General features: G+C 53.1%; 1 protein-coding gene across 6 annotated transcripts in view; it reads left to right on the forward strand.

Moving 5' to 3' along the window:
- Window positions 1-22,151, forward strand: part of Tspan9 (tetraspanin 9) — a 182,779-nt gene that overhangs the window by 154,214 nt on the left and 6,414 nt on the right. The gene's annotated exons all lie outside the window — the stretch shown is intronic.

Consider the following 22,151-nt stretch of genomic DNA (forward strand, 5'->3'; position numbering starts at 1 on the left):
AGGGGATAGTTTATTTGCTACAAGGCTACCCTGAACAGACAGCAGTCTCCAAGAAAACCAGCCAAAAGAGGCCAGAGACACGGGAATAGAGGCCATTCTGTGGCTGACAGGTACCTGCTGGGCCAGTGAACAAAGTAATGACAGTGACTCATGAGACAGAGTTGCCTGCAGCTTCACTTTAGACTCTGGAGCTGAGCAGATGAACTTCTCACAAGCCCCTTCATCTGAGTAGAAGGGACAGATGGTGGAGATGCCCTCTGTGGGCTACAGCGAGGGAAGCCGAAGCCCGCTAAAGGCTGTGTGGTATGCAGCCTATGCGGTAGGGCAGGCACCTGAAGTGGTGCCACAGCTCAGGAGGCTACCAGGAGGGACTAGTGTGGGAGAGCACACCTCGTCACCACTCCCCATCACTTCCTCCGGGACCTTTTTTTGGAGATGGGATGGATACTAACGATGTTGGCCATGGATATTCATTCAGGAAGAGGAATAGAAAGAGTTCAGCTCTCAGGGGCAGTGCGTTCTCCAGTGTTTCCAATGCTGTGCATCAACCCAGCGGTGGGTCCTCTGGTGGGACTGCCTGGTATCTGTGGGACTCTCAGAATCCCCAGCTGTGTGGGGACAGCTCTGGGAAGTCTTATATATCCAGGGAAGTAAAGGGAAGGGACCCGAACTGCAAAGGTAGGAGCAAATCCCAGCCCTACTGGTTCAAAGGGTGACATTTGCACCCCTGCTAAGGCTGAGAAGGTTAGACAGTAACGGCAGCGTCGGCGCCCTTATGTACAGAAGGCTGACTGTGCCCTGAGCACTCTTCTCTCTGTCTCGGCCCTGACCTATCCTGTCCCCTTTCGACCCCAGCTTCTCTCCTGAGCAATTCCCAGCCTTAAGCACCCATTTGCTTCTTGTCCTTCCATCCTTAAACCCTGGCACTGGAACCTAAGCAGAGATGCAGAATAGGAAGAGGGCCTCTCTGCAAGTGGACAAAGAACTGGGTACTGGTACCCACCATCACACCTTCTCTAGCAGGAGCCGCCTAAGCCATCCCTAGCCCGTGGGCTGTGAGCTCAATATATATCCCCCCACCAGAGGACCCTGAGTTCTGGGTTTGCTCTTTTCCCTCCTGGTGATGGCAGTGACGGTCTGACACATACAAAGGCGTGTGCTGGGCATCAGGCACGGTTGCAAGTGCTCTCCTGCATTTGCTTCTTAGAGCTTTGTCATGGTGTTGAGGGGAACAATAGAGACTTCACATAAAAATTAAGAAAGGGTGTCGTGGATCAACCCAGTTGCTGAGGCCCCCACTTCCAAGTGTGGCCTTGTCTTGTTGTGTCCATTGGTGTCCATGAGTGACAAACGGACACCATATATCTTCATGTGGAGCTTCTCTCTGGTCTAGACCCACTCACTGCATGGGTGTGCATGCATCATGCATACACGTGTCAACTGCTGTGCAAACTATAGACTGCTTTCCAAGATAGAGGAGAGCAGCTGGCTGGAAGAGAGCTGCCCCGATGCCAACCTGCCCAACCTGTGGGGCTCCTCTCGCATCTATCCATTCCCCTCTGTCCCCCAGAGTCCAGAAGAGCAGTCTGCAGTCAGGAGAGACAATGGAAAGCGAGACATCTGACTGGACTGTAGGGCCGCTAGTTCAGGGACAGCCAACCTTGGGGCTTCCAGCCTGGCAGTGTCTCACTAGCAGGAGGCTTTTTATAGAGGCGGTGTTAGGCGAACCCAAGTGAGCGCACCATAGGCCGCATCCGGCTGTGGCGTATGGACCCTTTGCAGAGGTGGCCTAAGGAGACATGGCACCCAGGGTGACCTGGGTTTGAATCTCCCCAGCAGCTGACTTGTCCTGCCCACAGCCACATAGCGTAACAGGAGCAGACGATCAGGGCAACTGAAAAAGGAAACGGGCTGCGCCCAACCCAGTGAGTGCTATTATTAAACTTTTCTCTAGCGCCCGCTCCCCACTCAGGCTTTTGCCACCTTATTTATGAGATTTTCCCTGGGCCACCCACAAAGAATATGACCATTGAGAGCTGCTATAAGGAGAACGGCACTGGAGCCTTTGGTTCAGAGAACCACGCATGGGCTTCTGTTGTCTCAGTGGTAGAAGACCGAAGAGTTTTCAGACCAGATGTCTTGGGGTATCTAGAATAGAATAGAATAACTCCAAAAACTTATTATTAGGTCGCCTGGAGCATAAGGTGAGCGTCTGACATGCACGTGTCAGAAGTCTATGCTGGCCAGCAAGTGCACATTAACAGTTTGGTAGTTCGAGGCCTTGTCATTCTCACTGGTCCCCAGGGAGACCAAAGTCTGTAGAGGGAACAGCTGGGCCAGATCGGTGCTGAGGTGAACCACCCAGGAGTGTGTGCCCTCGACGTTCCCTGGAGCATGCCCTCGACTTTCTGTGAGGTGCAGAGAAGTCTACCTCAGCAGCCAGACTGTGAGCTGCTGGCCAGCCAGCTCCTTTGAGGAGGTGCCTCTTGCCACAGGACTAGACTTGTCTCCTTAATCCCAGTGTCCCCTCTCACCGCCCTTTGTCCTGCATTTCTTCCCACTTGGCTGTTAGAAGCCAGTAAAGTAATGAACACATGAAAAAGAGGGAACAAAGGGGAGCTGGAGAGGATGGGGTACCCCATCTTAAGGCCCACTGGAGGGGCTGAACTTTCTTCATAGAGGTTTGGAGTTTTGAGGAAGGGACCGGCTGCATGTGGCTTTCTCACATCTGCCCTGGGGAAGCCACAGTCCACAAGGCCTGGGTCCCTGAAGTCAAGGCCACAGTCCTGGTGCTGAGCAGGGCCCTGTGAGTGATGGGTGGCGACTGTTGCCCCCAGAGAGGCGGGGGTTGGGTAAGGGAGTGTATTAATAGCAGATGACAGGCCTCACAGTGACTTTAGCGTAATTGTTGATTTGGGGAGTGCCCTGGTTGGAGCTGGTCAGTGAGGGAGGTTAAGTTCGGCCTCTGGCTGATTGGCATCTCATGAGCTGGGTGCTAATCCCTTCAGGAGGTCAGATAAGCTTCCAGCAGCACCAGGTTAACTCTCCGAGGGGTGGGGGGACGACTGCAGAAAGACTCCCAAGTCAGGAGCTTGGCATGGCCTGGAATAGAGCAGAAGCCCTCACGAGTCCACTTCAGGACTGGCTGCTGAAAAAGCAGTCTTTCTGACAAGCAGAAGGTTCAGAGAGAACTGCTGGAGACAGCTCTAGAGTAGAAGAGAGCTGGGACTTCCCCCAGAGAGGCTTTGGGAGACTTTGTGGAGGAGGGGTGAGGGGAAAGTGCCTGCCTTCCAAAACTCTCCTGTTAGGCTACTGGTGGCCTGTGGACTCAGGGTCCCTCTCATCCAGGTTGCTGTGACTCTAGGGTCCTTATCCAGCCTGGCAGTCCAGGGTAAATGGCATTCACTGTACCCTGTCAGGCACCCGCAGCCCACAGGTGGCAATGCCACCCTCCGCCATCCTCCAGAGACCCGTGCACTCGCCACTGGCCTCAGACAGTGCTGCAGTAGTTCTAAACTCCCTTCCCTTCTGCATCCTGGGGGCTGGTTTTCTCCGGAAGTCTCCCACACATCTCCCCCTCCTCAGCGCAGGCTCCTACTCCACTTCTTGTGAGGTTTACAGGCCACACTCGGGCTCTCTTGGAACCTGGTTCTTCTCAGAACTGTAAAGCATGGTCCCTGTGCAGGGCAATGTCACAGCCCTGATGGGCAGTCCTGCACTTTATGGCTGCTTCTCCCTGCAGCACGCCCTCCACCATTACCACACCGAGGCATCCAAGAACAGCAGTGCCTGCGAGTTTCATTATAAACTCAACTAGCTGAAACCCACGGAGACACTGCAGGGATAAATTATACCCAACAAGTTCTCCTGTTCAAACCAGCCCCCTCTGCCGCCTTGTCACCCTTCCTGCTGACATCTCAGCATGGCTCTATAAGCCTACTGCTTGTGCCCTTCCTCCTGCTTGGCATGGCTCCTCCTAACTGCTTCCTGTGAGAGTAGAAACCATGGAGACTTGAGGCAAATGGCGTCCACTGCACATTCCTGAGATGGGGTGCCACCTCATCTCTCCTGTTCCTTTGTACAAGATGCTCCTGAAAGCCAGGCAACTTGCTGACCCTGCAGGATGGGTCCATTGCAGGTGCCTCTTCCTTCCAGGCAAAGGCCTGGCATGGATGGGGCGGAAGTGCTGGGAACCGTGCAAATGCTTCTCTTCGTTTTCCTGGACTGAGGTGTGAACTCTGTGGGGTTGCCTGGGAGACAAAGCCCATAGAAGAGACTCTGGGCCCAGACTTCCTCCTTTGAGATATGGAGGGCAGGACTAGACCGTGGTGGGGAGCAGTCTTGAGAGCCAGGCATCCTGCCTCCCCACTCTGGCTTCCTAGCTGCTGTTTGGCCCTTGATCCCAAGGTAATGTCACTGATGACATTTTTCTTCTTCCATTTACCATTGCACAAAGGCTGGGAAGAGAACCAAGGCAGGGCTGAGTGATTCTATACGTCCCCAGGCTCCTTTTCCCAACCATAGCTGAGAACCAAGGACTTCCCTGTGGCCACATTTCCCTCGGAAGCTCCCCCCACAGACACCCAGGATGCGAGGATCATCTCAGATACCCCTGGTGGCACACCATGTTCCATTCACTGCCTCTTGCCTTCAGCCAAAACCTGGTGTTGATGTGACCAGCACAGAATGGAGATACTGAGGCGGCCAACAGCGCAGAGCCAGAGGGGAACTGATTGGTTTGGAGAGTCCTCCATGTTCCGAGCAGCCCTGGCACGACTGTTCACGCTGCATCAGCCACCCTGCTATTCACCCTATTAGCTTCATTCTCTTGTCTCCATAAATGAGGCATTAAGTCACAGAGAGGTTAAGCCATTTTCCCAAGGTTACACAGCCAGACCAGAGGTTTTAATTCGCCTGAGCCTATTGACATCTAGCCTGATTCTTCTCATCTTTACGTAGTTTTCATTTACTTGACTCTCATTTTGAAAGGGCTTTTCAGGTCCTGTGGTATTTCCCCCACTGCCATCCTGGGGACCTGGAAGGGGCTTTATAAGTCCGATCCACTTGTGTTAAATACCACTTGAGAGGGAACTTCTCAAAAACGGAGACTTCTGAGTTTTGGGCTCTTCTCTCTTTCCCTTCCCTCCTCCCTCCCTTCCAGATGTTTATTGAGCCTGTACCATGTTCTTTGCCCAGTGCAACATCCTGGAGATATGCAAGGAGTCAGCCAGGGGTCCCAGCTCCCACGGGACTCATATTTAGTAGGACAGACAGACAACAGTCAACAGACAGACAGGGCAGATGCAAGGAAAACTCATAGGAGTGAGCCAGCCATGTGGCTGCCCAAGGAGAAATATTCTGGACTAGAGAAACACCAAAGTGCAAGATAATGCGCTGTGCTTCAGACCTAGCAGACCATCAAGAAGATGGAGAGACGAGGAAGGCAGAATCCAAGCCGTGCAGGCCGTGGGAAGAGGTCTGAGATTTGCTCTGTATGAAGGAAGAACCACTGGGGAAATGCAAGCCAGGACCACCTGGCTGCTTCTCAGAGAACGGGTTTCAGAGGGACCAAGGTGGCAGCTGGGAAGACAGGAGATGAGCCCAGAGTTCAAAGGAAGGGTGGTGGCTGTGGTGGAGGTGGAGCGAGTGAACGCATGGTGTGAGTCAGCGTTGTGTTGCTACAACAGAATACACGGGGTAACTACCTCATGCAGAGAGAAGGTTTAAGGGGTTTAAGGGGTTCAAGTCTAAAGCTGGGACTTAGCCTCAGGCCTCTGGTGAGGGTGCCAATGGTGGTGACAGGCAGCATATGCTAGGACAAACTGTCCAGAAGCCAGGAAGCAGAGAAAGAGGAAGAGCTGGGGTCCCACAGTCCCTTTCGAGGGCAAACCCTTTATGGTTGGCCTCCTGCTTGATTCCCCACCTGTTACAGGTCCTAAGTGCCTCTCCAGTAGTGCTCCTGTGGGGACCACACCTGTCCCACACACTTGCTTTCTGTAGGCACACTCTTCAAAGCCATTGTAGCTAGAGATGGGTACTAGGGTCAGTGCCCACAGGTCTTGCTGCTGCTGTTGTGGGATACAGGGAGGAGTTGCTGTGACTCTAGCGTGGGAATCTCTGTTGGGATCCCGGTCAGTGTAAGATGCCTGTGAGAAACAAGGAAGGCAGGAGATGAACATGTCTGCTGCTGGGAGATTTGCTGCCCGGCTTCTGCATGGGGGTCCTCAGGCAGAGCTGAGATTCTGTGAGGCCAGGGCACTGCAGGGCACAGTTCCCAGAGTAGTTCGTGCTTAACCAGTGGCTGGAAAGAATGCAAGATGATTCGATGGTTCATGGATGAGGGACAGGACACCCATTGGTAGACCCAACATTGCATGTCATGGGGGGTCGAGAATTTGTTCCCATCGATCCACAAGTTGCTTCTGGGGAAGAGAAAACTTTCAATGTCCTTGCGCTATATAGAGGGTCCTGCTAGACCCTCAGGGTCCTTGACAGTACCGAACCTGGCCACCAACTGCTACAGTCCAGAACAAGTTGTACCATGCAGAGTCCCAAGCTCTGGAAGTTTTCTTCTTGTGCAAACATGGCTCAACCTGAAAAATAGCTCCTGCAGCTGACTCAATGCAAGGCTCTTGCAGGAGGTTCAGGATAAGCAAGCATAAGGGCTGCCTGTGCGTGGCTGGCTGTGGCAAGCACTTTGGCAAACACACAGGGATCCGTAGGTCAAACCTATTGGTGCAGAGGAAGGGTCAGATTGTCTTCAGCATGTGGGTAGGCAGTGGAGGTCACCATCCTTTCATGGAAGTAGAAGGGTGAGCAGGCTGGTGGCGGGGGTGGGGAATCATAAGGAGACTGGGTCAGAAAATGTCTGCCTTCACAGAGGGACCAGCGCTCTGGACTGCCAGGCATGGAGGTGGACTCAAACAGAAAAGTTAACTGCTGGTTGTGGTTTATAAACAGACTCCACGCTAAGGGGCCATACCTCGTAAGCTGCAGGAGTCTCCCGGGTCATGAAATGAGGCATGGCGTGCCTCGGGATTGTGATGAGGAAGCTGGGTGACCAACCAGGACACCTCATGTTCAGCAGGAAGGATGAGACTGGAAGCAGAGAGGAAGAGGAGAAGGTGATTTCTGGGGATGCGACCTGAGAATTTAGGAGTGGACACGACCGTCAATAACATAGAACATCTTCTCTGTGCTCCTGTTCAAGAGCAGTAGGCGCGTCTCGCGGTCTTCACAGCTGCCTCTGCAGAAGCCTTCGAATCCCACCCTTGCACCTCAGCTCCAGAGTTGCATCAGCTCAGGGTGCAGCTAGAGTTCAGAGCTCAGGTGTTGAGTCCACCGTTGAGCATTTATTCACACTGGCTCCAGGCCCAGGCTTCTGCAATACAGTAGACGGAGAAACATATACCAAAGATACAGTGGGAGGAAAGCGCATTTTTGTTTGTCTTGAGTTTTATAAGACAATCAATATACTACACACACACACACACACACACACACACACACACACACACACACACACACCATTCTTCATAGCCCAGGCTGCCCTCAAACTTATGGCCATCCTCCTGCCTCAGGTCCCCAGGGGCTGCGATGGCATGTACAACCCACCGTGCCTGATGAAAGCGTAGTTTTGGAAATGAGAGTAGACACGCCTGATTCAGAAGACATTAACAGAGTGGTTGTGGTATGCTGGTGGCCATTTGCAAGCAAGAGATCTGGGCCTTCTGATTCCCAGGCAGTATGACAGCCTTCTAGTGAAACTGGCTGCCTTCCTCCTGAGCAGCCTAGAGGTGGCCCCAGGCACACACACACACCTGGTGCAGGTGGCTAAGTCCTAGTTTCCAGTGACCACATGACAGGGTGCAGACTGATGACAGAGCCTTCCGTGACTGTTCAGACCCCCACCAGAGCAAGGACCCCCGCCTGATCTGGACTCCCAGGTGGCCGTGACTTTCTGGTTCTTGTTGGCCTGCTCTGTGCGGAAAGGACAGACTGTAGAATCACCTCACCTCGGCCTTTGGCTTTTTTTCCTTGGAGGGAAGCCAGGCTCTGGCTCCCCAGAGCAGCTGGTGCCAGGAACCTTGACGATTCTATCTCCAAGAAAAAAGCTTGTTTTAAAAAAGCAATGTCTACTTCCAGAGCTGCCAAGCCGCCAAGTGGATGGGAGCAGCGTGCCTCCCTGTTGGTTTGAGGGTATCTTCCTGTTAGTTTGTGGGTACCCTGCAGGCAGCACCGTGTATCCCTCCACGCCCAGTGTTAACTTCCTGTGGCTTCTGCGTCTTCCTGGATCCCCACAAACACTCTGTGGAGAGCTTCAGGGAAACTGAGCTGCAAAGTGCGAGCGTCTGCATTCCGCCCTGTCCTCCCCTCTCCAGCGACTGCTCACTCAAACGCTCCCTTTTTGTTGACTAAGCAAAACCCCGAGTAAATGTATTCCTTGGATCTCATATGAAAATGCGAGATAATTGTTTCTTTTCGCTGTTGTCAATATGTTTCAGTTCAGTTCCTTGAACTTTGCCCTCAGCTCCTCCTGCCAGCTCGGTTTAACATATAGGTCACCCCCCCCCCATTCTCACCCTTTCTAACAGCACCTCACCCCCCACCCATCCCCCATTCCAGGCCTTGGGAGTGATCGAGAGGGGACTGATGGGACTCGCTTTTATAGCTGGGTCCCTGCCTCTGCCTATACTTGATCCAGGATCCCATGTCACTGGGCTCTGTCCAGGTATAGAAATCACCCTGGACTCAGAAGTAATCGATGTGATTAATATCCAGGTCGGGGTATAATTAGCTGTCTTGATTTAATGTCACTGTGGCTTGGAGCATTGCCAGTGTGTCTGTGCTTTTGTGGCTGCTGCCTGAAGCAGGGCAGTGAATTGGCCTCTGATCTTGACCATGGGACCCGATGCTAGGCATCTTAGACCTCTGTTCCCTTCGCCAGGGGATCTTTGTCCTGATGTCGGCTCTCTAGGGCATTGTGATCAGTGATGTTGCAGGCTTAACCTGGCTCAGCGGGCAGTCATCCTTTCCTTACCACTCCCTTCCCTGAGGACAGAAGGGCAGATTCCAGCCTCCTAGCCATGTTGCCAGGTCACTTAGCCGTAGTGTCTCAACCTGCTTATCCAAGATATGGGCCGATGGCATCCTCTCTCAGATCTCATGTAGCTGACAGAAGTGAAATCGGAGGATCTTGGGCTGTCAATGAGTTAGATATTGCTCATATGAGTCTGTTCGCTCGCCCCTGCCCCTGGGTCACACAGCTGATGACTGGTATTCAGTCAGAGCTCAGCACTTTCCTGGCATTGCCTGCAGGCCCACCTGTCTCTTTAACCATAAGCATATGAAAGGTACACACCTCTCCCTATGTGATGGTGGACAGGCAGATGGCCCTTCTCCTGCCATATGCTACAACTCAGTTGGGGCATTTGGGGCTGAGAGCGCTTGTATCCCAGGACATCGGATGAGGAGGTGCCAACTGCTGAGCAGCAAGCTAGTCTGGCTGTGCTGTCCCCTCCCTCCCTCCCTCCTTTCCTTCCTCCGTTCCTCCCTTCTTTCCTCTACCCCTCCCTCACCTGCACTCACACACTAAGTTTGTCTGTTGTCATGAGTGTTGGGGATGGAACAGACAGGGGAGGGGCTCTCACCCTGCATACTCATCTGTAGGCAGAGCATAGCAGGGGCAAAGGTCTGCCCTCCCTTGCCTGGGATGAAGAGGCCTGTGAGTGGTCCAGTAGTGAGCACCATTGCAGGGTAGGGGACAGGGAGCTGGCAAGACTGGAGGCAGAGACATTGGGTGGGTGTGGGGGGGTGTTAGGGGATCTCAGACTCACAGTATGGAAGCCAGACTTGGGGGGCATTTTTATCTTGGGAACATTTATTGTGCCAGTAAATTGACAAGAGTCTGGGTGGCTTAGGTTGTTGAGCACAGGGACTCAGAGTCTTTCCCACCTGCCTTTACCTGTCCGTGTGACACCTGGTTCACCAGCCTGAGGGTGGAAAAAGCCAGAGGGACACATATTAGATTCCCCAACCTCTCCTTCTCTGAGAAGCTTGGTTAAATTGGGGGTACATGGAAAACCGGAGTGTAGCTTGGGATTCACTTTAGCCCCTTCTGGGTCACAGAATGACTTCGAGCCCGCCTGCCCGCCCGCCCTAGCCCGCCTCCTCTTGAGCTGGCTTTCCGCTTATCTTAATTTATTGATGAAAACTTGTTTTACGGTCCAGAGCACAGACGGCAGCAGCTCCTTGCCAAAAGAAAGCACGGTGCAAATCGGGAAAGCAAGCCGCCTCCCGGAGATGGGTGGCTGGGGACCCTGAGGCCAGCAGTGGGGAAGCATGTCTCAGTGATGCGTACTTCACAGTCTACCTGGGGTGACAGGACTGCTCTGGGAGGCCAGTTACTGCCGACTATCAGGCCACCTGGTACGAGGGCAGAGCAAAACAGGGTCCAGCACACAGGACCGCTCTGCCTTCCACCCCCATCGTCCCTGGCTTCAGCTGTTCTGCCTGCCTCCATCACCTGCGTGGATGCCGACTACAGGCCATAAATACCAGTAATGGCTCCCGTTTATAGCTGTATACAAGGCACCGTGCTAGGAAGTTTATTTTCATGAATCTAATTTAATTCTGACGACAGCTCTGGGTGGTATGTAACGTTAATTCCCATTTAAGATGTGCGCACTAGAGAAGCCCCCAGCTGGTAAATGTGAACTTGAAAGCAGCCAGAGTTGCCTCTAGACTTCCTGACCCACACTGCTCCGCTCTGGCCAGTGGCATCCTCTGCGTTGTAGTCTAGCCTTAGGACTTGGGGGGCTCTCAGGGTTGGACTTGGTTCATATACCTGTGGGGCACCTGAGGGGACCTGGCTAGCTGAGGGTGCTGATGGGTGGGGAACTAGCAGGCTTTCCTTACTGCTCTTTTCTGTAAGTTGCTCGTGTACCTCCCACTGAAACTCCATGTCCTTGTGGGTAGTCACAGCATCCCTCTTCGCCCCATCCATCACCCGTGGTCACCAGGTAGATAAAGGCTGGGTGCCAATGAGCTCCAGTGTCCTCCTCTATAAAAGGGGATAGTAACTCTGCACCTGCCAAGACAGGGTTCATGAAAGTGCTCTCTGCAAAACAGACGGCCCAGGGCACTTGCTGTTGGTTTCTGTTCTGAGACAGAGGAGGCTAGAGAAGAGCTGTACACTGGTTTGTTTTGTTCTTCTCTGCTCGTCTCTCAGAAGGACAGTTAGGACTCTGACACACAACCAGCAAAGAGTAGGATCATCTGGGATGAATTACATACCACCTCCACCTCCAGTGTGTCTACCTTGTCCATGGCCTCCCCAGACTGGGGCCCTGACACTCGTCCTCACCTCCACCTTCCTCTGCCCCTCCATTGCTCCTAAAACTGCCTAGGTCACAGCTGCTGGTGGGGAGCCCTGGTCTGGGAGCCCTGCCACAGCACCCTGCTTGCGTTTCCCACCCTGGTCGGTGTCCCAGCTCTCCACGCTGCTTAACACACCATTCCCACTTCTGCCAACTCATGTTGAGTGAAAAAGAATAAAATAAGCTTTGGAATTCTCTAGGTCCGTAGGAGGCACACTCAGTCACAGTGGTGAGATTGGGAAGATGGTAGATTGCGTTGGAAACGTAGCCTCCTGTCCACTCATGTGCAAGCAAAGACAGGCCGCTCAGCTCCTCAGATTCTTAATCCCATGAGTTAAAGACTTGGGGAGATAAGAGAAACTACCTCTGGTGGCTCCAGCTCCTAACTGGGCATGAAGACTTGATCAGTGCTGTCTTCATCCTTGTTGTGGTCCCTCCATCCCTCTGTCATCACGTCCCCAGCATTGTCGTTAGCCCTTCTTTCTTGCACTGAGCCACACCAGTAGCGCTGCATAGTACTAAGCTGGGTTTGGCTTCTCAGATGAGTTGCCCCATGTGGGACTAGGAGAGTGTACCTCCAAGCCTGCTAACACAAGGCACCATGTCTCGTCTTCCTTCCTAAAATAGGTCTGTGTTCAAGGGATTCTCCTCACTCCTTTTAGGAGCCCAATGGAAAGCTTAGGTATGGTAGCCACGGTGGCTGGCCATTTGCTCTTTGGCTTCTCTGTGCCCTGGGTCCATCATCTGTGCCTCCTTGAGTTGGGAAGAGTGGGTGGGGCATCAGAGACGAGGTACTCCGATGGGGTTGATGCTCAGTAGCCCCCGAGTTCTTGACCATGACCTTTACAAGGAGGTGGCAGAGATGGGGTGAGACAGAGGCTCTGTGGGCAGGGCTTGGCTCTACGTGCAAGCTGCGTGAGCATGACTGAGTATGCTGGGTAACACTGGGGATCCATCAGCTTTCAGCAAGAGTGGCCGTGTACATCTCGGAAGGAGAAGGTGACCCACAATTCCATCTCACACAGCAGGCCAGGCTCTTGGCACACGTTGAGAGGGATCTCAGGTCATCACTTAAGTTGGTGCTGAGACCATCTCTGGCAGAGACCAGAGCCTAACTGGCCATGTCCCCCACAAAGCATGTCAGAAATGCCACTCTTCTGGCGTGGGTGGGTGCAGCTCTGGCTGGCAGTTCAGTCAGCCTGTGGGCCTCTGATCCTTCAAGAAGACAGATCACAGGCTGACTGTGCCAAAGGGCTAAAGCAGATTGCATGCGGTCTCAGGCGAGGGACAGACCTGATGGTTTGCTGATTTCTCTCTGTGTAGTTACAGTGTCATTTCCTTGACTCGGGTGGCCAAAGATTCATACTTGTGCTGGCCTTCCCTATGGTGAGGGACAGAGATAGTGGCACAAAATGACAAAGTGCTGTCACCATATAGCTTTTTCCCATGTCTGGAGGTGGGGCAAACTTTCCCAATGCAGGTGAACAGGCTCTGGCCCTGTTTGGGGGGGGGGGAAGGGAGGAGGGAGGTGAATCACAGGCAGATTGAGCTCTGCCATAGGATGTAATGTGAGCTCATAGTCCCCTTGTTCCTTGTTCCCCACACTTTCAAAAAGTTTGAACAACAGCCCAATACCTTGTGCAGTATTTATATGCCAAGGAGCTCCAGGCACACAGCAGGCATCTGCCTGCTCATCCCTGCAGTGTCCACAGTGCTGAGAGGTGCTTCTTTCTGTCTCATTCAGAGAGCAGGGAAGCATCGGAAGGCTCAGGCCGCCTGCCAGGGTGCACTACCTCACCAACCCTTGGTTTCTGGTCCTGAGGTTAGGCTGCCAATGGTCCTGCCTCCTCCCAAGGTGAGATATGTGACCACTACCTATGATGTCATCCTTCCACTGCCTCCCTGACAGACCCAGCCATGGCTCCTAGCACTGATGCTTCCCCCATTGCCTATCATGAAGCACACATGGGAACAGAGCAGAGATACTTGTGTCTTCAGTGTCTTTTCCCTAGGTTTTGGAAGCTCTGGCAAGCACTGGAGTCTCCAGGGCTGCCCACTTCGCAGTGACCTTGGAATGGAGATGGCACCTTGACTGTGGTTCCAGTCTGCGTCCGCAGCTCTTCCCTGCTGTAAAAGCATGGGGATATGTGGCCCCAGGGTACAGATGAGAGCTACTGTCTCCTTCCCTCCCCCCAGCCCACCTCAGCATGAAACACTAGCCTAGCATTAGGTCCATGGCCAGGTAGGTTACTGGATTTGGGGTGGCCTGAGGCACCATGCTGTTAACTGCTGAACAAGGGCTGGGGAGGGTGGGGAGTAGGCATTCCAGAGGTCACGGAGTTCCCTTCTACCAAAGGACCATTTTTAGTCCAGTGCACTGGTTCAGGAGGCAGAGAGCTGGGAGTCCATGCCTGGTATCAGCATTCCTCTTGGGACATTTTCCTGGGCCTGCCCTGTCTGTGTTAACCCATGATCTCCTGTGCGTTCTAAGGTGCAGGGACAACAATCCAAGGAGCATGCCTGTTGAGTGAAGCTTTCAGTCTGGGGACTCAGACCCTGACTCCTGCTGCCAAGCACCAGCGGAAACTGGTTGGATTGGTGAAAACCGGGGAACATAGAGTCATACAAGTATGCCCTGGTATACCTTCTCCCTGACACCTGTCCAAGCCCCATCTCACCTGAAGCCGGTGGCTACCAGGCTAGACAGAACTCTTGGCCCAGAAGGTGCCTGATTGGGAAGAAAGCGCGCTTCTGCCAGGGTGCACCAGTGTGGGAGGGTCAGCAGTAGTAATCAATGTTTATGGACTGTTGAGTGATCGCTCTCCCTATACACGGCTGACAGGTGCTCTGCGTCATCTGGGGCTCTTTGCCATCCCAGCCACACATCATCTTGTGGCCCTTCTGGGAGCCGATCCTCAAGCTTCATGCTTTCAGGGCACGGGCACACTTGGGGGCAGGTGTGACACCCCCACCCATCTTAGTGTCCAGCCACATGGGACACTACAGCCCACTTCAACAGGTGGAGAGACACTAGCTTCTGAGAAAGCTGATGGGCCTGGGAAGGGTGTGCATCAGAGCATCCACCCTGAGCAGGCGCCCTTTCCTCCTGGGGGTAGTGAGCCTGTCTTTAAGGGCTGTGTTGGAACAGCACAGGGTAGGTGGTGAGCAGTCCTTGCCCTTTGCTCTCTAGGACCAGCATCTTCCTGCGCCCTTCAGTGGGCTTTGAAGCCCAGGACAGATCCAGATTGAAACCTGTTCACACTGGGTCACCCTTGAACCCTACCAACCCCATGTAGAGAGCGAGGCACTGATTCCATATGCCAAAGCCAGACCCCAGAGTCCCATCAGATGAGTCATACTCCAACAAAGGCACCATGACCCTCCCAGAGACAAGAGGACAGCAAGCCCCGAGTGCCACCGGTGGGAGGTGGTGACTGGGTTTTACCTCTGCCTCGGCCCTTAATGCACAGAAGAGTGACAGATGCTGTCCTTGGGCCTTGCCGGATTGTCCTTGATGTGGCTTTTCCCATCCCCACATAGGTACTAAAACACAACTGGGCTCACTCTGTACTTGGGGGACAGGGGGTTGTGGGGAAATTAGGGAAGAGGTGACAAGATTGTGCGAAGAGACTTGACACTCTGGAGTCATATTCAAGAGCAGCGCACACACACACCCCAAGCACACACCCCAAGCACAGTATTCTTAGCGTCAGTACAGAACTAGCCCGTGCTGGAATCATCAAAATGTAACTGGGTTGTAGGTTGCAGGTGCCTTATGCAATGTTTATTTGGAGGAAAATTAGGCTTAGAAATATGGGTGTGATCTCCCTGTCACCCCTGAGCTGGGGACTGTGGAGTGGAGCTGTGAAGAAATTGGAGCTTGTGAGGAGAACAGCATCCAGTGAAGAATGGCCAAGGAATGGTCCTATTCAGTTTGAAATTCTGCACACACTCAACAGGCGGCCGAGCTGCCGAGGCCACCAGTCAAACCAATGGCGCTTACAACGGGCTGTGCCCATGCGAGAAGTGCAGAGCTCAGCTCCGAGGGTGGGAGGGGAGCAGTGCCGGTTCCCTCCAGTTAGAGTGACTTTCACTGTGAGACAGATGAGCAGCAGAGGGTGACTCAGAGGTGAAGGATGTAAAAGCCCTTTCCTAGGCCAGGAGACTTGGGAGAGAGCGTCGCTAAGTACACATGCTCAAATATTTAAAGGCCTGTCACACTCGTTCCTGGTGAGCCTCTCGGAAATGAGGACTGATGCATGTTAGCCACAGGGAAGTGGGATCTACAGTTAATAGACTCCTTCCCTGGAGTTATATGGAGGGAACTGGAATGCAGACTGCAGGCAAATGCCTCAGATCAGATGTAGGGGGGCGCTTCATGGCTGCCTCCCCTTTGGCCCCAGCAAATCTCTACAGCCACCATCCTCCTGCTGGCTGGGTGACTTTGGCAGAAGATTCTGACTTTCTCCTTTCTTTTCCCTGGGTATGGAATTGGAAACGTGCTCCCCAGCTCCCCTCCTCACCAGCCAGCAGCCCGTCTGCCTCTCTTTATGACTATGAGAATGAATGAGCTGCAGAGCCCTCGGAGGGAGGGAAGAGGGCTGCTTGCAATACAAAGTAGTAGCCCCTCTCCCACCCTGGTGAGTGGAGCAGATCCTCTCTGCTCCCCACTGCAAAGTTCTTAGCAGGTTGGCCTCTTTCAGGGCCAAGCAGCCTCTTAAAGGAGCCAGTGTGTCAGGCGGTGCAGTTAAAATCGTCAGGATTGTCTCTCTTATTTACCTTATCTGCTAGTTTATTAAATGCCATTATGTCTTGGGCACCGGGAAAGCTGTGAGCCCTTGTGTTCCCATGTCTCCTGCTGTCCAAGAGGGGTTGCAGAGGCCCGGGGATGGTGTAGCGCCACTGCTGGAATCTACACTCAAGAGACCATGTCTGCAGCAGCTCTCTTCAGGTATAGGAGGTAGTGAGGCTGAAAAGGCCAGTGGTGTGCAGGGCTGTGTGCTAGGCTGGGGCAGGCAAGCACACCTCAGCCATGTTAGGAGTTCCTGACGGGGTACTGGGGCTTCCAGGAGCAGAGACGACAGGGTTTACAGGGAGCTTCTTTTTTGAGTGTGGATGTGCATGTGCTCCTGTTCCTGAGCTGTGCCCTGCTCAGGCCGCTCGCCCACCCACTCAACCCCCTACCCACCCACCCACCCACCCATCCACTCACCAGCTCAGTTGCTGAAGAAACATTCAGTGTCCCAAGTATTTTCTGGGTCCTGTGGTGGAAGGACAGTGGAAGAGCATGAGTCTGGTCCTCAAAAGGAGCTGTTTTTTTTTGCGACAGAAGCCTTGGGTGGGGGCTAGCATGAACTCATGGCCATGCCCTGGATCAGTCCACTCTGGGAGGGCCCACCTTTTCCCTTGTGAAGGGCTGGGTGGGTGGAGGTGATATGGAGTCTGACTACATAGGGATAGAGTACCCAGACAGGGGTGAATTTGGAGCAGCCATGGCCCTGGAGAAATGGGTGCCTGTGTGGATGTCCTACCTGGGGGCAGAAATATGGGTTGTTAACCTGATCAGTCAGTCAGTGTAGCCAACCTGAAGATGAGATGTGGGCGGTTAGTATGTGGCTAGCAGTGAGGGGAGTTTGGTTGCAGGGCTAGCTTGGCGTGTCCACATTACTTTGGGGGCCTCCGTTTACCTGCTAGGCATGTGCTGGGTGAGTTCCTAGGAGACGAAGAAGCCTAAGACAGGCTGATAGACTCTGTCGTCTAGGGAGCCTGCACCTTTCCTTTTGCAGGCCTAGGACAAGGTCCAGATGGCTGCAGTGCCATGGACAAGGCTGGAGTGCCATTCTTGACCATGAAGACATATCGTCTTCATGAACAGGGCAGACCAACATCCCAGCCTTGATGGGCTGGGTGCAGACATTAGGTTAGGGGTTTGTCTTATTAAGTTCGTATGTCAGTTTCTTTGCAGCCCTGAAATGAAACTTTTGAGAGGCCCTTGGTTGAGTGAGCTACAGAGGAGGCTTCTAACTTAGGAGCCACCGTAGCTTGCTCTTGCTTAGAGACAGGTTCCAACCAGGACTGGACCACACGAAGGAACTGAAGACCCCACTTGGTTGGTGCTTATATTGGCTGAATCCTGATACTCCTGAGTCACTCTGCCTCACCCCAGATTCTCCAGTCTCCGGTTCTAGGGTCATCTCGGCTGAGACAACCCTCTGGTTTTAGAATGGAATTTTCTCGAATGCCACCTACTAAGCTCTCTGGCATCCAGCTTTGGCTGGGCTACCATGGCCTTATGCTTCCTGAATGGTCCCCACCATGGGAATAGGGGTGGTTCCTGCCCTCCTCCTGCCTCACCCTGGCCCTGGTATTCAGACTTTAGAGCTGGTTTCCTGTCTTCATGTCCCTACTGCCCAGGGCAGGCCTTGTTCCTCAACCCCACAGTAAACCTGTGTCTGAGGTCACCTCCTCTCTCTTGCCCACAGCCGTCTACTAGATGTGAGCTCTGGCCAGCTTCTGACCTAGCCTGAAGTCTCCCAGAGAGTCTGTGCCATCTTACCATCCTTTTCAGGGGCACCAGGGAGAATGGGAGTGCTCTCCCTAGCGGCAGTGTTCTTAAAGAATTAAGGGGCACCTGGCCTGTGGGGGGGGGGAGGGAAGGGGGCGGCTCAAGACAGGGTTTTCAGCCTCTTTGGTATCAGGAGCTAAATAGTTCTTTGTGGTAACTTATTCTGAGCACTGTAGCTTGTTCAACAGTGTCCCTTGGCCTCTGTGCTCTACATGCCAAAAGCATTTCCCCTTTGCTCTCCCACTTCAGTTGTGACAATGGAGGTGTTTCCAGGTGTCCCCAGCAAGCAGGAACTCTCCTCTCTGAGATCCACGGGTCTAGGGGGGCAGAGGCAGCATTCCTGAAGCTTGGCTTGGCCTGGGTTAGACGTGAACAGGTCAGAGGTCCAATCCAAACCACAGTTTAAAGAGGATCTGGCCTTGGGGGAACTACACAAGACCTACGTGAGGACGGAGACATTTTGAAAAAGGGCTCCAGCAGCTTTCTATAGGGTAAACTGAAAAGCATGTCCAGGAGAGACAGATGGGTCTAGTGTGGCTGGGGGAAGGATGTCTGGGTATCTGTTACTGGCAGGCAGGTCTCCTAGGGAGTAGCAGACAGAGAAGGAGTAGCACCTGAAGCTACAGAGTGGGCTTTCATCCCAGCCTGGCAGTGCCTTTCAGGTCTCCCTAGGAAAACGAAGTCCCACTTTGTTTTCTTCTTGCCCGGAGCCTCAGGTGGGGCTGGGTCGTGCAGTAGAATGTTTATGTCAACAGGAGACCTCCCCTTCCCAACCCCAAGGACATGGGTCACATTATGCATGTCCTGTGGCACAGCAAGTTGCCTGAGAGAACTAAAGGGGGCCCAGTGGGGATGGGAATGGATCTGGGGGCTTTGGAAGGAGACTGTGCAGGAGTCTGGCTCCCCTTCTTATGCTGGGACTGCCTGGATCTCAGCCTAGTGATACCTCAGGTGGGAAGTAAGATGAGACATGAGTATGGGGATTCAGGCTCCTAAGCTGATGCCTGCAAAGCCTAAAGACCGCGTTGAATGTCATGGGGTGTGAAGTCAGAGAACCAATTGGGAGAAACATGGCCCGGGGCGGGGGCGGGGGGGGGGGGCTCTGAACTGCTGAAGTTTCCCATGGACATGCTCAGGGACATCACAGGAGCTCCCCAAGAATAGAGGGGACCCAGCAGACCTGCTTCTGATGAGTGGGATGGAGGAGACTCTGCCCCATAGGCGCCCTGGAGGCCAGCAGCAGCAGCAGGATGGTGGGGCATTTTACAGCCCCAGGAGTCCCCAGGCCAGGCTCCTCCATCCCAAACGAATACCTGCCCTGGAGGGTATTCGGTTACTCATTCTAGGGTCCGATTTATAGAGCCATAAATCTTTGGTTCAAAATCATGAAATTTCCAGGGTATGATTAATGAAAGAAAAATTGAGACGGCAGCTCAGAAAACTGACGGGATTGAAGAAAGACCGGGCTGGATGCAAGTTTAGGGCATCATGGGCCAACCCAACAATCTTCTGAACCAGACTGGAGCGCCACCTAGTGGTCGCATAAGGCATTCACGCGCGCCCATTCCTGCTGCAAGGTTTTGAGGTGATAGTGTCTCGCTCTGATTCTAGGAACCTCAACATGGTCTCATTGAGGTCACTCTGGTGCAGAAGCCATTATGTGCTTCTGGTCCCCTTCAGCTCTTCGAAAAGCTCTATGGCTTAGAAATTGTGTGTGTGTAGTCTGGGCCATTCTGTTTTCCCATTTATCAGGATTCTCTTCAGTCCTCAAACCCTGCTCACTCTGAACACCGCCTGTGTCCCATGGAACCGTGTCTCATCACTCCTGCATACTCACCTGATGTGTGGCCACCAGCTCTTCCCTAGTCACTGCAGGAGTCCCTGCCTATGCTCTGTGCTCACTGCCTCTTGTCCTCAGTGGCCTCTTTGGGGAATAGCAGCTGGGATGCCTGTCAGAAGCATCTTTTATCTCATGTCACATTCAGCCCTGGGGCAGAACACCCACGTCGTCCTACTACCTTCAGGGTCCTGTTCTATCTGTCCCCTGGCTGTGATCCCTCTTTTATCTTCTGTCTACCACATCCCACTGCGGTCAGTCTGTGGCTGTCACATAGCAGCTTGTCCCTCCTTGGTGGACAGGCACGGTCCTAACTTGAGGCCTTTTAACTTGATGTATCCTTTTCGGAAGCATTCTTGCCTCTTTATATGGACACTCGATCATTTCATTTATCTGTGCCTGTATTGGTCATATGTGTTTGAGATCATGAGAATCTCCTTTCTGTCTAGGCAGGGCCTTGGCCAGGGCTGGTCACTGCTTCCTCCTGGCCCTGGCATTTGATGGCCGTGTGCCTGGTTAGAGTCTGTAGGCTGTATTTGTGAAGGAAACGCAGCTCCTAGAAGCCGATGCCCCTTCCCCTCACCCTGGGTGTCTATGAGTGTGGACTTCCTTGTCTGTGCATGTTTCTTCCCTGCTCCCATGCTGTCCTCACTATACATAGTTCTGGCTATCCTGGAACTCACTCTGTAGACTGTAGACTGGCTGGTCTTGAACTCACCAAGATCCACTTGCTTCTGCCTCCCAAGTGCTGGGATTAAAGACGTGAACCACCACTGCCAAAGTAGGGTTTATTAGAGTCCTTTACAGACTGTGGTCCAACAATCCCAACAATAGCCATCTCCTCCAAGAATCCAGTAGTTGTTCAATCCATGAGTCTGGCTGTCTCAGCTGATTTTTAGTAGATACCAGAATCCAGAAGAAGCAGGCTGTAATAGCAGTGAAGGCATGCCTGCAATGGCGAGGGCAAGCAAGCAAAGAGCAAGCACTTCCTTCGTCTATGTCCTTATATAGGTATGTAGCTGCCACCAGAAGGTGTGGCCCAGATTTAAAGTGGACCTTTTCACCTCAAAAGATCTAGATTCAGGGCGGGTCTTCCCACTTCAAATAATTCAGTAAAGAAAAATCCCTCACAGGCATACCCAGCCTCTTGAGTTTGAGTTAATTTTCGATTGATAGCCAAGAAGAGGAGCCATCATATTATTCCATGGAGAGGAACCTGTACCCCTGGAGTGTGTGAGGTCGCAAAGCCAGGGCAGGCAGAGCAGAGGGGAAGCCCACACCTGTGACTCTCGAGTCCTTACTTTTTCACTCTGTATGGAAAATTGTCTTCCACGTCAGGCCTCCCTCATGTCCACCTATCCTTTGGTGATTGCTCCCTCCAACTGGTGACTCTGACTGGGATAGCGATGGCCTCTTCTAAACTCTTGTAGCCATTATTTGGCGCCATTGCATCCTGGTAGATGCTGTGTTTTTATTGCCCCTGTTCAGCTGGAATGGAGGCCCCTGGAAGGCAGGTCTCTAATGTGGCTCCGTAGCTTTTCTGGCACAGAACGCTGTGTGTTGTCGGTACTCAATACATATTGGCTGACTGATGGATTGGCTCCACGGACTCAGCATGCTCCCCTGGAGCTGGGGTGGGAGTGGGGAGAGCAGAGCAGAGAGTGTCAGCTCAACAGAGCATCAAACAGTGCAGGCGGGGAGGTTTGCAGCTGTGAGTGGGGTGCTCTCCCAGGCAGTGCTGCTGGCTTTAGTTATAGCTCAGGGGGCGCTGGTGGAGAGGGTCAGTTTACAGGCCCACTCGGTCTGTGAATGGTGAGGTGTGTTAATTCTTATTGCTTTGATGAAATACCTGACAAAGGCAACTTCCGGGGGGGGGTGTTTTTGTTTTTGGAGATTTTTGTGGTTCACAGTTTGAGGGGACAGCCCATGGGGCTGGAGAAGGTATGGCAGCAGGAGCTTGGAGAGAGCTGTTTACATTCTACCGTTAGGGAACACAGAGAGATGCTTGCTCTCTGCTCCTTTCTCAGTGTATTAACCCAAGGGATGGTGTTGCCCCCATTCAGGCTGTGGGTCTTCCTGCCCCAGTAAGGGCTTTCTGGAAACAGCTGCATAGACACATGCAGAGGTGTGTTTCTATGGTGGCGCCCACCAAGATGCCAATGAAGATGCCACCAACACAGGAGGACAGCGTGGCCACCTGTGTCCTGCCCCTTAGCCAGTCCATGAGCACCTTTTATCCCTCTACCCATGGACTTGCTTTCCAGGCTTCAGAGAACAGTGGTTACGTGACCCTTCTGTTCAGGGTAGTGGGAAACACTCACTGAGGTTTTGGCTTTAAGAGCCAGTAACCTGGGTTCTCCCCCGTAGACCA

This window comes from Mus caroli, unplaced genomic scaffold (assembly GCF_978045245.1).
Source record: "Mus caroli unplaced genomic scaffold, Mus_caroli_1 scaffold_7, whole genome shotgun sequence".
NCBI lineage: Eukaryota > Metazoa > Chordata > Mammalia > Rodentia > Muridae > Mus > Mus caroli.